The following is a 15,188-nucleotide window of genomic DNA, read 5'->3' as shown; positions in this document are numbered from 1 at the left end:
TCTAATGAGTGCCCCTTTCCCCCTAAACAACCATACCCTCCAACATTTCTCTGATGAAAATAGGGACATCCTAAGGAAAAATGGGACATTCCGGGATCAAATCAGAAACTGAGATGGCTTCAGTAAATCTGGGACTGTCCCTGGAAAATAGGGATACTTGGAAGGTCTGAACATCCAGTGAAAAATGGGCATATGTGTGTCTATACGTTTTACACAATTTTCTTCATGAGTGGCACTTCTGCTGACGGCATTTAGCTTATGTGAAACAGTCTTGAAAGAGATACTTTCTGTTAGTTAATGGAATGGTTTAAATGTATGTGAAGTGTACAGAATCTTGTCTGGTCTGTTTTAAGTGGCCAGAAGTGAATTGGAATTAGTCTTGAATTAATACATACAGTATTGCTTAGAAATATCTTAACATAAATCTGAATGAGCAATAAACATATGGCCAGGAGATGGCAGTGGTACATAATTCAATAAATGAACCACAGAGAAAAGTAGAAAACATTTTATGTAGAGGGAGAATATAAACTCACTTTCAGTAGTGAAGTACTGTACTTTCAGCCTCAGAAGTCTAATGTACACTAAGGAAAAATATTAACTAAGCTCATAACTTTTCTGATTTAATGATCAGTGTAGTTTTTGCCATCTGCCTTGCCCATTTCATAGAATCATAGAATCATAGAGTTGGAAGAGACCACAAGGGCCATCGAGTCCAACCCCCTGCCAAGCAGGAAACACCATCAGAGCACTCCTGACATATGGTTGTCAAGCCTCTGCTTAAAGACCTCCAAAGAAGGAGACTCCACCACACTCCTTGGCAGCAAATTCCACTGTCGAACAGCTCTTACTGTCAGGAAGTTCTTCCTAATGTTTAGGTGGAATCTTCTTTCTTGTAGTTTGGATCCATTGCTCCGTGTCCGCTTCTCTGGAGCAGCAGAAAACAACCTTTCTCCCTCCTCTATGTGACATCCTTTTATATATTTGAACATGGCTATCATATCACCCCTTAACCTCCTCTTCTCCAGGCTAAACATGCCCAGCTCCCTTAGCCGATCCTCATAAGGCATTGTTTCCAGGCCTTTGACCATTTTGGTTGCCCTCCTCTGTACACGTTCTAGTTTGTCAGTGTCCTTCTTGAACTGTGGTGCCCAGAACTGGACACAGTACTCCAGGTGAGGTCTGACCAGAGCAGAATACAGTGGCACTATAACTTCCCTTGATCTAGATGCTATACTCCTATTGATGCAGCCCAGAATTGCATTGGCTTTTTTAGCTGCCGCGTCACACTGTTGGCTCATGTTAAGTTTGTGGTCAACCAAGACTCCTAGATCCTTTTCACATGTACTGCTCTCAAGCCAGGTGTCACCCATCTTGTATTTGTGCCTCTCATTTTTTTTGCCCAAGTGCAATACTTTACATTTCTCCCTGTTAAAATTCATCTTGTTTGTTTTGGCCCAGTTCTCTAATCTGTCAAGGTCGTTTTGAAGTGTGATCCTGTCTTCTGGGGTGTTAGCCACCCCTCCCAGTTTGGTGTCATCTGCAAATTTGATCAGGATGCCCTTGAGTCCATCATCCAAGTCGTTGATAAAGATGTTGAATAAGACCGGGCCCAAGACAGAACCCTGTGGCACCCCACTAGTCACTCTTATCCAGGATGAAGAGGAACCATTGATGAGCACCCTTTGGGTCCGGTCAGTCAGCCAGTTACAAATCCACTGAGTGGTAGCATAGTCAAGACCGCATTTTACCAGCTTCTTTACAAGAATATCATGGGGCACCTTGTCAAATGCCTTGCTGAAATCAAGGTAGACTACATCCACTGCGTTCCCTTCATCTACCAGGCTTGTAATTCTGTCAAAAAATGAGATCAGGTTAGTCTGACATGACTTATTTTTCAGAAATCCATGCTGACTATTGGTGATCACAGCATTCCTTTCTAGGTGCTCACAGATTGTTTGCTTAATGATCTGCTCCAGAATCTTCCCTGGTATTGATGTTAGACTGACTGGGCGGTAATTATTTGGGTCCTCTCTTTTCCCCTTTTTGAAAATAGGGACAACATTTGCCCTCCTCCAGTCTGCCGGGACTTCGCCTGTTCTCCAGGAATTCTCAAAGATGACTGCCAGTGGTTCTGAGATCACATCTGCCAGTTCTTTTAATACTCTTGGATGCAGTTCATCTGGCCCTGGAGACTTGAATACATCTAAACTAGCCAAGTATTCTTGTACTATCTCCTTAGTTATTCTGGGCTGTGTTTCCTCTGCTGAATCATTTCCTCCAAATTCTTCAGGTCGGGCATTGTTTTCTTTATCGGAGAAGACTGAGGCAAAGAAGGCATTGAGGAGTTCAGCCCTTTCTGTGTCCCCTGTTTGCATTTCACCATCTTCTCCTCTGAGTGACCCCACTGTTTCTTTGTTCTTCCTTTTGCTACGAACATACCCATAGAAGCCTTTTTTGTTGCTTTTAACCTCTCTAGCAAGCCTGAGTTCATTCTGTGCTTTAGCTTTTCTGACTTTGTGTCTACACGTGCTGGCTATTTGTTTGAATTCCTCTTTGGTGGTTTCCCCCCTTTTCCATTTTTTGTACACATCCTTTTTTAATCTTAACTCAGTTAAAAGTTCTTTAGATAGCCACCCTGGCTTCTTTAGGCACCTTCCATGTTTCCGTCTCATTGGTATTGCCTGAAGTTGTGCTTTTACTATCTCCCTCTTAACAAACTCCCAGCCATCATGAACTCCCTTTCCTTTTAGTATTACTGTCCATGGGATCTCACCCAGCACTTCCCTAAGTTTTATGAAGTCGGCTTTCTTAAAGTCAAGAAATTGAGTCCTAGTATGCTTGGCTGCTCCTTTCCGTTGTATAGTAAACTTCAGAAGAGCATGATCACTTGCGCCTAATGATCCTTCCACTTCTACCCCATTAACCAGGTCATCGACATTGGTTAGGACCAGATCTAAAATGGCTGTTCCTCTTGTTGCTTCTCCCACTTTCTGGACAATGAAGTTGTCTGCAAGGCCAGTGAGGAATCTGTTTGACCTTATGCTCTTGGCTGAGTTTGACATCCAACAAATATCTGGGTAATTGAAGTCCCCCATTACTACTATCTCCCTTCCTTTTGCATGCTTGGCCATCTGTTCCAGGAAGGCATCATCTATGTCCTCCGTTTGGCTTGGGGATCTATAGTAAACTCCCACAATGAGGTCACTATTATTCTTCTCTCCCTTAATTTTGACCCAAATGCTCTCACTTTGGCTTTGAGGTTCTAAATCTTGGATCTCTTCACAGGTATACACATCCCTGACATATAACGCCACTCCTCCTCCTTTCTTGTCTGGTCTGTTTCTCTGAAATAGATTGTATCCCTCCATTATTACATTCCAATCGTGGGACTTATCCCACCAGGTTTCAGTGATGCCTATTATGTCATATTTAGTTTGCTGTACCAAGAGCTCAAGCTCATCTTGTTTATTTCCCATGCTTTGTGCATTAGTGTACAGACATTGAAGTCCATTAGTCATTCCCCCGTGTCTCTTATTTAAGGATTTTTTCCTCCCACCACTAGGTCTGCTTGCTGTTTGCTCCATTTGGTCTATGACATTTGGATGATCATCTTCATCAATTAATACACACCTACCTTCAGGAGCACTGTCTCCCTCCCCCACATTAGTCAGTTTAAAGCCCTCCTGATGAGGTTTCTTAGTTTTTTGGCAAAAACATTCCTCCCAACCGTTGTGAGGTGCAGCCCATCGCTTGCCAGAAGTCCATCCTCAAGAAACTGCAGTCTGTGATCTAAGAATCCAAACCGTTCCTGTTTACACCATTTGCGAAGCCAGCTGTTTACTTCCACTATTTTCCTCTCTCTCCCTGGGCCACGTCGTTCAACTGGGAGGACAGATGAGATGACGATTTGTGCATTTAATTGCTTCAATTTCCTGCCCAGAGCCTCGTAGTCTCTTTTGATCTTCTGGAGGCTATTGCAAGCAGTGTCATTGGTTCCCACATGAACCAAGAGGAAGGGGTATTTGTCAGTGGGTTTTATGATTCCTTGCAGTCGTTCAGTTACATCTTGGATCTTAGCCCCAGGGAGACAGCACACTTCCCGAGACATCTTGTCAGGCCCACAGATCACTGCTTCTGTTCCCCTCAGTAGGGAATCCCCTATCACCACTACACGCCTTCTCTTAGGTTTGGTCAGGGTTCTTCCGTGAGCGGTCTGTTCCAAGGTTGCCTGCACATTCCCTGAGGACTGACTTTGCTGCTCATCTTCATATACGTGATCGACTGTAATGAGGGAGAGATCCTCAAATGGAGTCTGCTCTTCGTCTTCCATGCTAGAGGAGAGGACCTCAAAGCGATTGTGTATTTCTAGACAATCAGAGCGAACCCTGGGCCTCCTACTTCTTTGAGTCACGTTTCTCCACATATCGGGCTCCTGTGTTGGTGAACTAGCCTCCTTCTCAGGGGAGTCCCCTGTCGCCTCCTTGGTGGAGACGGTGTGCTCTGTTGCTTCCAAGAAGAGCTCCAGCTCTCTAATTCTTTGGAGCGTAGCTACACGTTCCTCCAGTTGCTGGACTTTGTCTTTTAGGAGGGCAATCAACATGCAATTGCTGCACGTAAAGCTGCCTGCAACCTTTGGCAAGATGGCAAACATTGCGCAGGAACCGCAGGCGACTGCAGCTGTTCCCTCCCCCTCCATCTTGAGAATGTGTCGTTGGGCTTGAGACTAGCTCCCCTAAATCTAAAAGATGGTTGAAATTGCGCGCGCCGATAATCAGCCACAAGAATCACACACACAAGAAACCCCTTTGAGGCACATGAAATGTAGATTTGCCTTATGTATTCTCTCTGACATAGCCACTTGTTGGGTATTATTATTATTATTATTATTTTCATCATCATCATCATCATCATCATCATCAAATTTTTCCTTCAATGGAATGTAGGCATTTTAAACCAGCTGTGTGAAGCAACTACTATGAACCCAAATAGCTACGGCCATTACCCAGTGTTTAGAAGCCACATTCTCTCATATGGAATTTAATGTAGATTTTATCAGTTAACTAACTAATTGATCCACCAACACTCATATTTAAATCAAGAAGAGGAGCCATAGCTGAGTGGTCAAGCACTTGTTTTGCATTAAAGCAACCCCAAGTTTAATTCTTGCATCTCCACTTGGAAGGCTCAATTTAAAATGTAATATTAAAAGCAGTTGAAACAAATGTCAATAAACAGAATAGGGTGGAGTAATTATAAAATAGAGTATATTGGTGTCAAAGGCCAGGGTAATTTATATCCATAGCAGCCGTTTCACAATACTAGTTTGCTGCATAAATACTCAGTTCAGGCAGGAAAAAAGTGGTCTGCACATACTGAAAATAACACCATTTTGTGAACTGCCCCTTGAGACAGGCACGATCCTATTGCATTGCAAATTGCTATGCTTTGGTACAGGAGCAAAGGGCCCTGACGGAATGTATCAGGCAAATTGTATTTAGACAGATCTGCCATTAGTTGCAACCATCATATACAATAGATTATAACTATTACTATTAATAGTAATCTATTACTTGGAGCTATAAATGTTTTTCTGCTGTTACATTCTCTCTCTCCCACTTCCCAGACCATTGTCCTGAATTTATAAGGTGAAGTACATTTGCCTGATGAGCTGACATGACTGGAATGAATACAAGTTAGCCTACTATCGAGCCTACTCTGAGGCTATGATGGTAGCACTGAAGCATCTTCCCTTGCCAGCATTATGTCTTCACAGTGGCTCAGGGACTCTTAACAATCAGACCCAGTAGAACATCTAAATGGAGGTATCCAGGACACCATCTGATCCAGGTTTGTTGGATGACGTTCATTTATAAAGGCCTGAGGACATGGACAAGGCACATGGCTAAGTTCACCCAACCAACCAACCAACCTGTATTCCTGATCCTTGCCACTCTTGACTTACTGCATCTAGCAGGGAGGGAGTATCTAGTTGGGTCTGGTAAATGAGACAGGGGGGCAGTCCCAGTTATCTTTAAAAAGGCTATAGTAAAACTGTTCCTGAAACAAAAGCTACAGTATATTGGACTTGAAAAAAGTTAGCAACTTTCAGCAGGTAGCTAGCCTTTCTTTCCCAGGCAAAGCATCTGCCAAGTCTAGGTGCTATTGGATTTTTTTAATTTATTCAATAAATTTTGATTGGATTTAAGGCCCAGTTTTTCTGCAGAAACTGCCTTGTTCGCCCTGTTTGGTGACCCTTTGCCAGGATCTAAAGAATAAGACCATGCCCTTAGAAAATTATCTAATCTGTCATTTATTTGATGAGTGCTATTTCTTCCTGCCGCCTAGTATTTTAGTATTATTTATTTATGTTTTATGTGGTTTTATGGATTTTTTAAAAATGTACATTGCATTGTGGTTTAATTATTATGCTGTGCATCAATTTGGATGCTTTTTTTGGCAGAAAAGTAGTTACACATATTGGAAAGAAAACTAAAATAAACGAAATCCATTAGAAGACATTTGTTTCATAATGACCCAATGAATCAAACTACATTTTAATCCATTATCCAAGACATCCTCTCTAGAGTTATGCTTGCTTCCCTCGGCTGCAGTCTTGCATATTTTTTATCACTAAAAAGAAGAAGCAAGCTAAGTACTTCAGCGGAAATTGCACCAGAGGAGGAAAAAGGCAGAGAGTCAGCTGATCTAGAACTACTGACTCTGTAACAAAACAGGGTTTCTCCATAGCCTGCAACAGTAGACTCACAGTCCACGTGTTTATCTCCATATGAGATCTGACTATTGAGGTGCCCTTGACATAGAAACGGCACACTTTACTCAGCAGATTATCTTGGAACAATAAATTCTCAATCCAGGACTGAGAACACAAGAACATACTCATTTTATCCCTGCATTTTAATAAGTATATTTAATGCATACAGGGCATTGCTGTGGCCTTCATTCACTCCATATGTATGTCATGGTGCAGAAGCCTCACTAAATATTTTTATTAGGAACAAAAGAAGCTGATCTGTTATCCAACCTGCTGCCCCCTGGATGTCAGTGCTGGCTCAGGTTCATGGGAGCTGTAGTCCAAAATATCTGGCAGGCACCAGGTTAGGGAAAGCTACCTTAGACCATTGATCCATGTAGCTCTATAGTGTCCTCACTGACTGGCAGCAGCTTTCCTGGATTTCAAAGAGGGATCTTCCCCAGTCTATCCTGGAGATGTCGTGGATTGAACCTGGGGAAACTTATGCATGCAAAATGTACGCTCTGCCACTGAGCTACAATTATTTACCCAAGGGAATGGCTTATTTACTGATACATGAGTCAAGTCTTACCTCTGTCATTGACCAAGCAAATTCCAGCTGCTGGGCCCCATTCCCTTGCCTCAGAGGACATCAGTGAGAGCTGTTGCCTGGTAGGTGGAGGCTGAAGGGAAACACCACTGAAGTTCAAGGATGCAGTCAGGAAATGCCACCTGACAATTCCTGGCACCAATATTTTTTGCCTACTACATATGCCTTTGGACTTAATTTTAGTATCCAACTTGAAACAGAAACACAGACCTAGCAGCTACCTCTGGTTACGAACTTAATTCGTTCTGAAGGTCCGTTCTTAAGCTGAAACCGTTCTTATCCTGAGGCGCACTTTCGCTAATGGGGCCTCCCACTACATGCGCGACTTCCATTCACATCCTGGGGCAAAGTTCACAACCAGGAAAAGCTACTTCCAGGTTAGTGGAGCTCGTAACCTGAAGCGTTCATAACCAGAAGCATTCGTAACCAGAGGTACCACTGTATTATTGCATCTCCCATTCTGTCCCACAGCTAATTTCTACTGAAGGAGGGCAAGGTCATCTTGAAGTTTGCTAAGCCACAAAAATATTGGATGTGGTATATGAATCCATTTTTGTAGGCAAACAGCTTTCTCTTAATCCTTGTTCTCAGTTCTATAGCCAGAAAAATAATGTAATCTTTGTTTTCCTGTAAGGGTTTTAACTTCTGCTCTGGAAATCTGCGGTTATGTATTTTGTGCAATACCATATGCTAACAGAGGAAAAATTGAAGTTTTCAGTGAAGTTAATTTCTATGTGTATAGAATTAAGCTAGATGAACCAAAGTCACTTTGTTGATCAGTTCCAGCTTTATACACATTCCTACCTAAGTCAATCAGAGATCAAAAGTTACATTTGTTTTTCTAAAGCATCAAACTGCTGCCATATTTCCTGCTGGAACACCTTGAAAGCAGAACCTTTGAAAGAGTCAGGTAGTGCAAACTTATGCATCTCTACTCAGAATTCAGAGAGACTTACTCCCAGGTGTGTGTGTGTGGGATTGCCACCTGAGATGGTCATTGGCTGAATCTCCCGCTTCCCCCATGAAACACACCCTTCCGTCTCGGACTTTACTTTTTTCAGGTTGATGTGGCCTCCTCTATGTGTTAGACATATTCCCCCTTCACCCAAAGGGCCTGCTTGAAAGGAAAAGAAGTATTGAAGAAGAGTTGCTGTAAAACAGAAGATCCACTTGGTGCTTTGTGTTCCTGCAGTATTTATTAAACTATAGCTATACTATTTAATACCATTTTTCTTCTAGTTTTAGGCATGGATATTTTTAAAAAATCTCCCATAAAGTTATATTGGGAGGATAGGAGTGAGTTTATACTATGTTCCGCTATCTATGTTTATTCACCTGGCTTTGAGAGCAGACATCCATGGGTTTTATTTTTAAACGTTTGCCTTATCTGGACAGGAACATGTGTGTATGGATTTATGACATTGGCATTTGCTTTCTCACTTCCCTTTTGCCTCAGAGTTAAGGGGTCTAATTGTACAAAATAATCTGTGAAAGGCTGAGACAAGTCTATCTCAAATTCCATGGTACTAAACTATTGAATCTACCGTATTTTTGCCCTATAGGATGCACTTTTTCCCCTCCGAAAATGAAGGGGAAATCTGTGTGCATCCTATGGGGCAAATGCAGGCTTTTGCTGAAGCTTGGAGAGCGAGAGGGGTCGGTGCGCACCGACCCCTCTTGCTCTCCAGGCTTCAGGAAGCTATCAGCAAGCCTGGGGAGCCTGCGGATAGCAGCTTGCTGCCCGGAGCACGGGGCGCGCTGCAGCAGAGCGCCCCGCGCTTCGGGCAGACATCCACAGCCTAGGGAGCCCTAGGGAGTTCCCGCAGGGCTCCCTAGGCTGCAGATAGCAGCCTGCTGCCCGGAGCGCGGGGCGGGCTGAAGCCGCAGCTGGGGGGAATAAAATTTTTTTTCTTTATTCCCCCCCCCCCCAAAAAAAACTAGGTGCGTCCTATGGGCCGGTGCGTCCTATACAGCGAAAAATTCAGTGTGTGTATATATATATACCGTATTTTTCGCCCTATAGGACGCACTTTTTCCCCTCCAAAAATGAAGGGGAAATCTGGGTGCGTCCTATGGGGCGAATGCAGGCATCGCGGACCTCTCCGCAAACAGCAGGAGCGCTCCCGCTGCTTGCGGAGAGGTGCCTGCATGCTGAAGCCTGCGCGCGCTGAGCTCAGCGCGTCCAGGCTTCGCGGACCTCTCCGCCAGCAGCGGGAGCGCTCCCGCTGCTGGCGGAGGGGTGCCTGCATGCCGAAGCCTGCACGCGCTGAGCTCAGCGCGTCCAGGCTTCGCGGACCTCTCCACTAGCAGCGGGAGCGCTCCCGCTGCTGGCGGAGAGGTGCCTGCATGCCGAAGCCTGCGCGCGCTGAGCTCAGCGCATCCAGGCTTCGCGGACCTCTCCGCCAGCAGCGGGAGCGCTCCCGCTGCTGGCGGAGGGGTGCCTGCATGCCGAAGCCTGCGCGCGCTGAGCTCAGCGCGTCCAGGCTTCGCGGACCTCTCCGCTAGCAGCGGGAGCGCTCCCGCTGCTGGCGGAGAGGTGCCTGCATGCCGAAGCCTGCGCGCGCTGAGCTCAGCGCGTCCAGGCTTCGCGGACCTCTCCGCTAGCAGCGGGAGCCAGCACTGGGCTCCCACGGCTTGCAGAGAGCGGCCTGTTGGGGGCTGGGGTCGGGGGAAGCTCGGGCTTCCCCAACCCCGCGCCTGGGGGGGAAATAATTTTTTTCCTTTATTTCCCCCCCAAAAAACTAGGTGCGCCTTATGGGACGGTGCCTCCTATAGGGCGAAAAATACGGTATATATATATATATATATATATATATATATATTTAAGCAACCACTACGGAAGACAGAACAGAAAGTAACCACATGGCAGGACCCTCAGAGTGAAATACGCTTCCGAACTATGGTAGGAGAATTTAAGAAAACAGTTAATGACTTGTGTGAAATACAGATAAGAGAAACAAATCCAAATGGATCATGTAAATGTATTTGTATAGCCTGTTCTCCTGTGATGGTTTTCTTACTTGGAGATAATGATGGTAACTGCACATAGTAATAGGTCAAGACCCTTGACTAAATAAAGCATACTGTGCATGAGTTGTGCACATGCACACAGCCTAAATACTCCCATTTAGCTCCTCCCTTCGTGCAGCAGGGTAAACAAACCAGGATGGAATCTAGACACATATAAGAAACAATGTGAAAATGCTTTTTTTAAAACGTTTTGAAAAATATTTTGACTTTGCCATAGCTCACCATCACCATCTAGTGTAAGGTATAATGCACTTCACAACACACTTAAAACATTTTATTTGCAGCTGTATAGCTGAGTTCTGGAATGGGATAGCTTAGTGTTACAACTGAACCCAGGGTCGTGGTTTATTTCTCCCTAACAAGCCAAGATTTGTTAGCCAAGGCTGGCTAGTGATATTTGCTTTTTATAAGGAAATAATCCACAATCTCATATTAAAACATAACTCTGATCTCATTGTTTTGTGTTGTTGTTGTTTTGTGCCTGCTTGTGTGAAGGGAGGCACAAAACTGGATTCAGGATGTTATTTAGTAAGCCAAAGTCCTTGATTTATTATGTGCGAATGCAGCCAATGTCTATAGAGAAAAGCATGGGCATGGTCACTACTGAAGTGCACTTGTTGCAACTCCACGAGTTTCAAGAAAATAGTGGGTGTTGAAATAAATTTTTGCAGCTCTGCCAGTGCGGTGTAGTGGTTAAGAGTGGTAGTCACTTAATCTGGGGAACCGTGTTCGTGTCTCCGCTCCTCCACATGCAGCTGCTGGGTGACCTTGGGCCAGTCACACTTCTTTGAAGTCTCTCAGCCCCACTCACCTCACAGAGTGTTTGTTGTGGGGGAGGAAGGGAAAGGAGATTGTTAGCCGCTTTGAGACTCCTGAAGGGGAGTGAAAGGCGGGATATCAAATCCAAACTCTTCTTCTCTTCTTCTATGGAATATTCTACTGAGATAACCTTGTTGTCCTTTATTGACTCCTGTACCATTTATGGGCACTGTTATAATGCTGCTGCTAGCAAACAGGAGGACAGGTGCTGAAAAAGTACATGCTGATGCATGGACTTCCTGCACAGTTCCATAATGTTATTTTCCTTTAATACATTGTGAATAGCTTTCTTGGCTTCCAGTCTTTGACTGGAATACTGCATATCAGTGTATTCTTGATTTTAGATTTCCTTGTTAAAAAACAAAACACTATAACAAAACACTAAAAGCAAAAAGTTAACACTATCCAAACAGCTTTTCCGAGACATAACATTCCATAGATTATCTAATAATATTTACTACATCTAGGCAAGTAGTACTCTGACATTTGCACAGGTTTACTATTCCAGTATTCTTCATGTTACTAATAGAGAACTTCAGGGTGCAAGTTAGCACCAAAGCACTCTTTAACACTTGCTGGCAACTATCTCCTCAGTTGAAAACATCTGACTTTCAGCCACATTTGTGTTGCTCCTGCCACTGTAGTCAATAGGTCCAGCTCTGAGGGCCTCCTGGCAGTTCCCTCACTGCGAGAAGTGAAGTTACAGGGAACCAGGCAGAGGGCCTTCTCGGTAGTGGCGCCTGCCCTGTGGAATGCCCTCCCATCAGATGTCAAGGAAATAAGCAACTATCTTACTTTTAAAAGACATCTGAAGGCAGCCCTGTTTAGGGAAGTTTTTAATGTTTAATGCTGTATTGTGTTTTTAACATTCGGTTAGGAGCCACCCAGAGTGGCTGGGGAAACCCAGCCAGATGGGCAGGGTATATTATTTTTATTATTATTATTATTATTACTATTATTATTATTATTATTATTATTATTATTATAGCATAAATTGACTTTTATTTTGCAAGTACCCAGAGCCGGTTAGGTTGCCCATTGGAGTATGCCTTCATTTTTTCATCACACAATTTTTAAAATATTCATGTATAAGAAACTTCCATAATGTTTGTTCTGGCTGGCACAGGCTCCCCACTGTCTCAGACTTTCAGAGGAATCCTCTCGCATTTTGTCTTACTGTGAACTTTGAACTGAAATACCAGTAACTGTCATATCCTACAACTCATACTCAAATGATATGTCTCTATAACTCCCTTTTTACAGTTGGTGGAATGAGGTGTAGAGAAAACTGCCTGATGGCTTAGCAGAAAGGTCTATTCTGGTTGAAAACCCTTCAATACGAAATTAAAGCATCCCTTCTCAAACAGAAATATTTTACTCAGTGTTCCATGCAGAAAGCTGCCCCTGATTGATCTCTTACCCTTCTCACCTGTGTCCCACATTAATGTGAGGGGCAAGTTGGCATCCCTGCTCCAAGCTGTTTTTCTGAGCCTTAGAGCAGAGCTTAGAGTTTAAGCAGCCATCTTCTTTCCTTTGTGGCCATGCCCCCCAATAATAACCCAGTCTGAAAGGAATGTTCACTTACACCCTCACCCCCCAAAAATTCCCCACACCTAACCAAGCACTTCTCTATTGCTCCCACGAGGTTCTTTTCATCATGCGTTCAGAACTGTATCTTTGATGTTTTTGTGGCACCCAGCAGCCATCTCACCTGTTTTCTTGGTCCTTTGAAAATAATGGCACACAACAGATGGAAAATAGAGCTGAATTTACAGAGATCACACAGCATCACCAGCAAATCTTTCTGCCCACTGGGAATTGCAGTCTCATACCCTCCAACATTTATCCAGTGAAAATAGGGACGTCCCATTCCATAATGATAATTCTACTATTTATACCCCACACATCTTACTGAGTTGCCCCAGGCACTCTGGGCAGCTTCCAACATAAATAAAAACAGAAGAAACTGGAATATAGCTTCAAGAGAGGTCAGACAGATTAGAACACATTTCCCCAACCTAGTACCTTCCAGCTAAAGCACACATCAGACCTTGCCAATGTGGCCAATAATCAGAGATGATAGGAGTTGTAGTCCAAATCATCTTGAGGCCACCAGTCTGAGAAAGCCTGAACTAGAATATTAAAAAGAGAGAGAAAGAGATTTCTTAGATCTGTCTGACCAAATTAATCAGCTGAGCAGAGCTCACCTTTCAGAGTAACTGGAATGGCTGCATCTGTTAATTATGGGAATATAAAAAAGGAGGATGCCATATTTAACTACATGTATGATGACCACAGCTAGCAATGGGTTGTTTTGTTTTATATGTTGAGCTTCTACTAAAGCACTAAACGCTTCTGTGTCTTATGTGACACAGGTAGGTAGGGCTTTGCTTTCAGTCAGGTTCTAAACTGTTAATAATACACACACACACACACACACAAACATGCACACAGTCTCAATAGTAAATCCCTTCCTCTTAGGAGCAGTAATCTATGTCATTTAGGTAGAGTTGTTTGAGAAACTTCTTTTCTAGTAAAGGTTTTGGGGGTCATAGCTGTAAAGTTCTAAAGATGTTAGAGCATTTTCAAAAACTAGGCTTCAAGTGCTTTCAAGCCTTTCCCATGCTATTATTCTGAAAAGCTGTTCATGCAGAAGAGAAAACAGAGAACAGGAACTTGTAATACAAATGAACATTCTGATCAATGTGGATTTTGCATTTGCTTCACAAAGTCATTGAAGGAAGAGCTGCTTTGAACCTCCTGTTTAGTAAAATGTCTTTTGAGCTATTTGTTTAGCTGATGTGTTTCTGTGGTGGCACCTTTTCTATGCAGCAAATTGGGCTTAGATTGGGTGGCCTGTTCTTTGTGTGGGTGACTGGCTTACGCTGCATTGCAGCAAGGGAAATGAACTAGGCGGCCTTTGTTTCCTCCCAGGTCTATCTATAATTGTGTGTTTCTGGCATGTATCTCCTTGTTTCATCCTCAATGTACCCGTGACTATATTAAATAATTTGTTAGGATAATAGCTAAGTATCATACAGTGATGCCCCGCAAGACGAATGCCTCGCAAGATGGAAAACCCGCAAGACAAAAGGGTTTTCCGTCTGCAGAGGCGCTTCGCAAGACGAATTTCCCTATGGGCTTGCTTCGCAAGACGAAAAATGACGAAAAAATTTGAATTTTTTTTCGCTCCAAAACCCCTTTTCCTGAAGCGCTAAGCTGCTAAAAGCATTTTAGCAGCAAAACCACTAATCCCCCAAGCCTTAAAAAGCCGTTTTTAGCCCTTAAAATGTCAATAGCGCTAATAGCGCTAATAGCGCTAATCCGTCAATGGGCTTGCTTCGCAAGACGAAAAAACCGCAAGACGAAAAGACCCGCGGAACGGATTCTTTTCGTCTTGCGAGGCACCACTGTATCTGCTAGTGTTAGGGGTGTTCAATTAAGATCCCAATCTAGAGTGTGAGATAAAGCATCTCATATGAACTCATCACAGAGACAAGGATTTGCAGTAGGCTTGTTTCAAATTATACACATATGCACAAACACATAAAGCAGGATGGCTGTGGGCCATAACTGTATAAGTTGGGACCATCATTCCCATGAGTGCTGGAACAAGTCTTCCTCCATTGTCTCTGATGAAGCAGTACTGTTGGCTGGCAATCAAGCCATGAAGGAACCAGGCCCTGTTGCCAGGGGCAACACAAGGACTCCCTGTGGTTGTGGTACTTGATGAGGAGAATTACCAGTACCTGACTATAGCCAGTCTGTTTCAGTGGGACAGCTCCATTTCTAGGTGAGACTCCAAAACAAAAAATGTAAAAAAATCAGGGTCTTCTATTATTTCTACACACTTTTTAAAAATTTGTAAAGCTCAAGTGCCTATGTGTATTTTAGAATCTATGAATTGTTAGTGTCAAAAAGGAATGTCAATTTAAAAATGCACTTACTCAATACCTTAAATAGTGATTTCCTTAA

General features: G+C 43.4%; 1 protein-coding gene across 1 annotated transcript in view; it reads right to left on the bottom strand.

The window, feature by feature from the left end:
• Positions 1 to 7,674, bottom strand: part of RAD51B (RAD51 paralog B) — a gene marked incomplete at its 5' end in the record, with an annotated part of 322,766 nt that extends 315,092 nt beyond the window's left edge. The window contains one exon of the mRNA XM_083457496.1: positions 7,347 to 7,674. The remainder of the gene's footprint in view (positions 1 to 7,346) is intronic.
• Between the last annotated feature and the right edge of the window lie 7,514 nt (positions 7,675 to 15,188).

This window comes from Podarcis tiliguerta (genome assembly GCF_965153285.1).
Source record: "Podarcis tiliguerta genome assembly, chromosome: 1".
NCBI classification, from domain to species: domain Eukaryota; kingdom Metazoa; phylum Chordata; class Lepidosauria; order Squamata; family Lacertidae; genus Podarcis; species Podarcis tiliguerta.
Note: the sequence above shows the minus strand (reverse complement) of the source record. Positions and strands in the feature narration are given on the sequence as shown.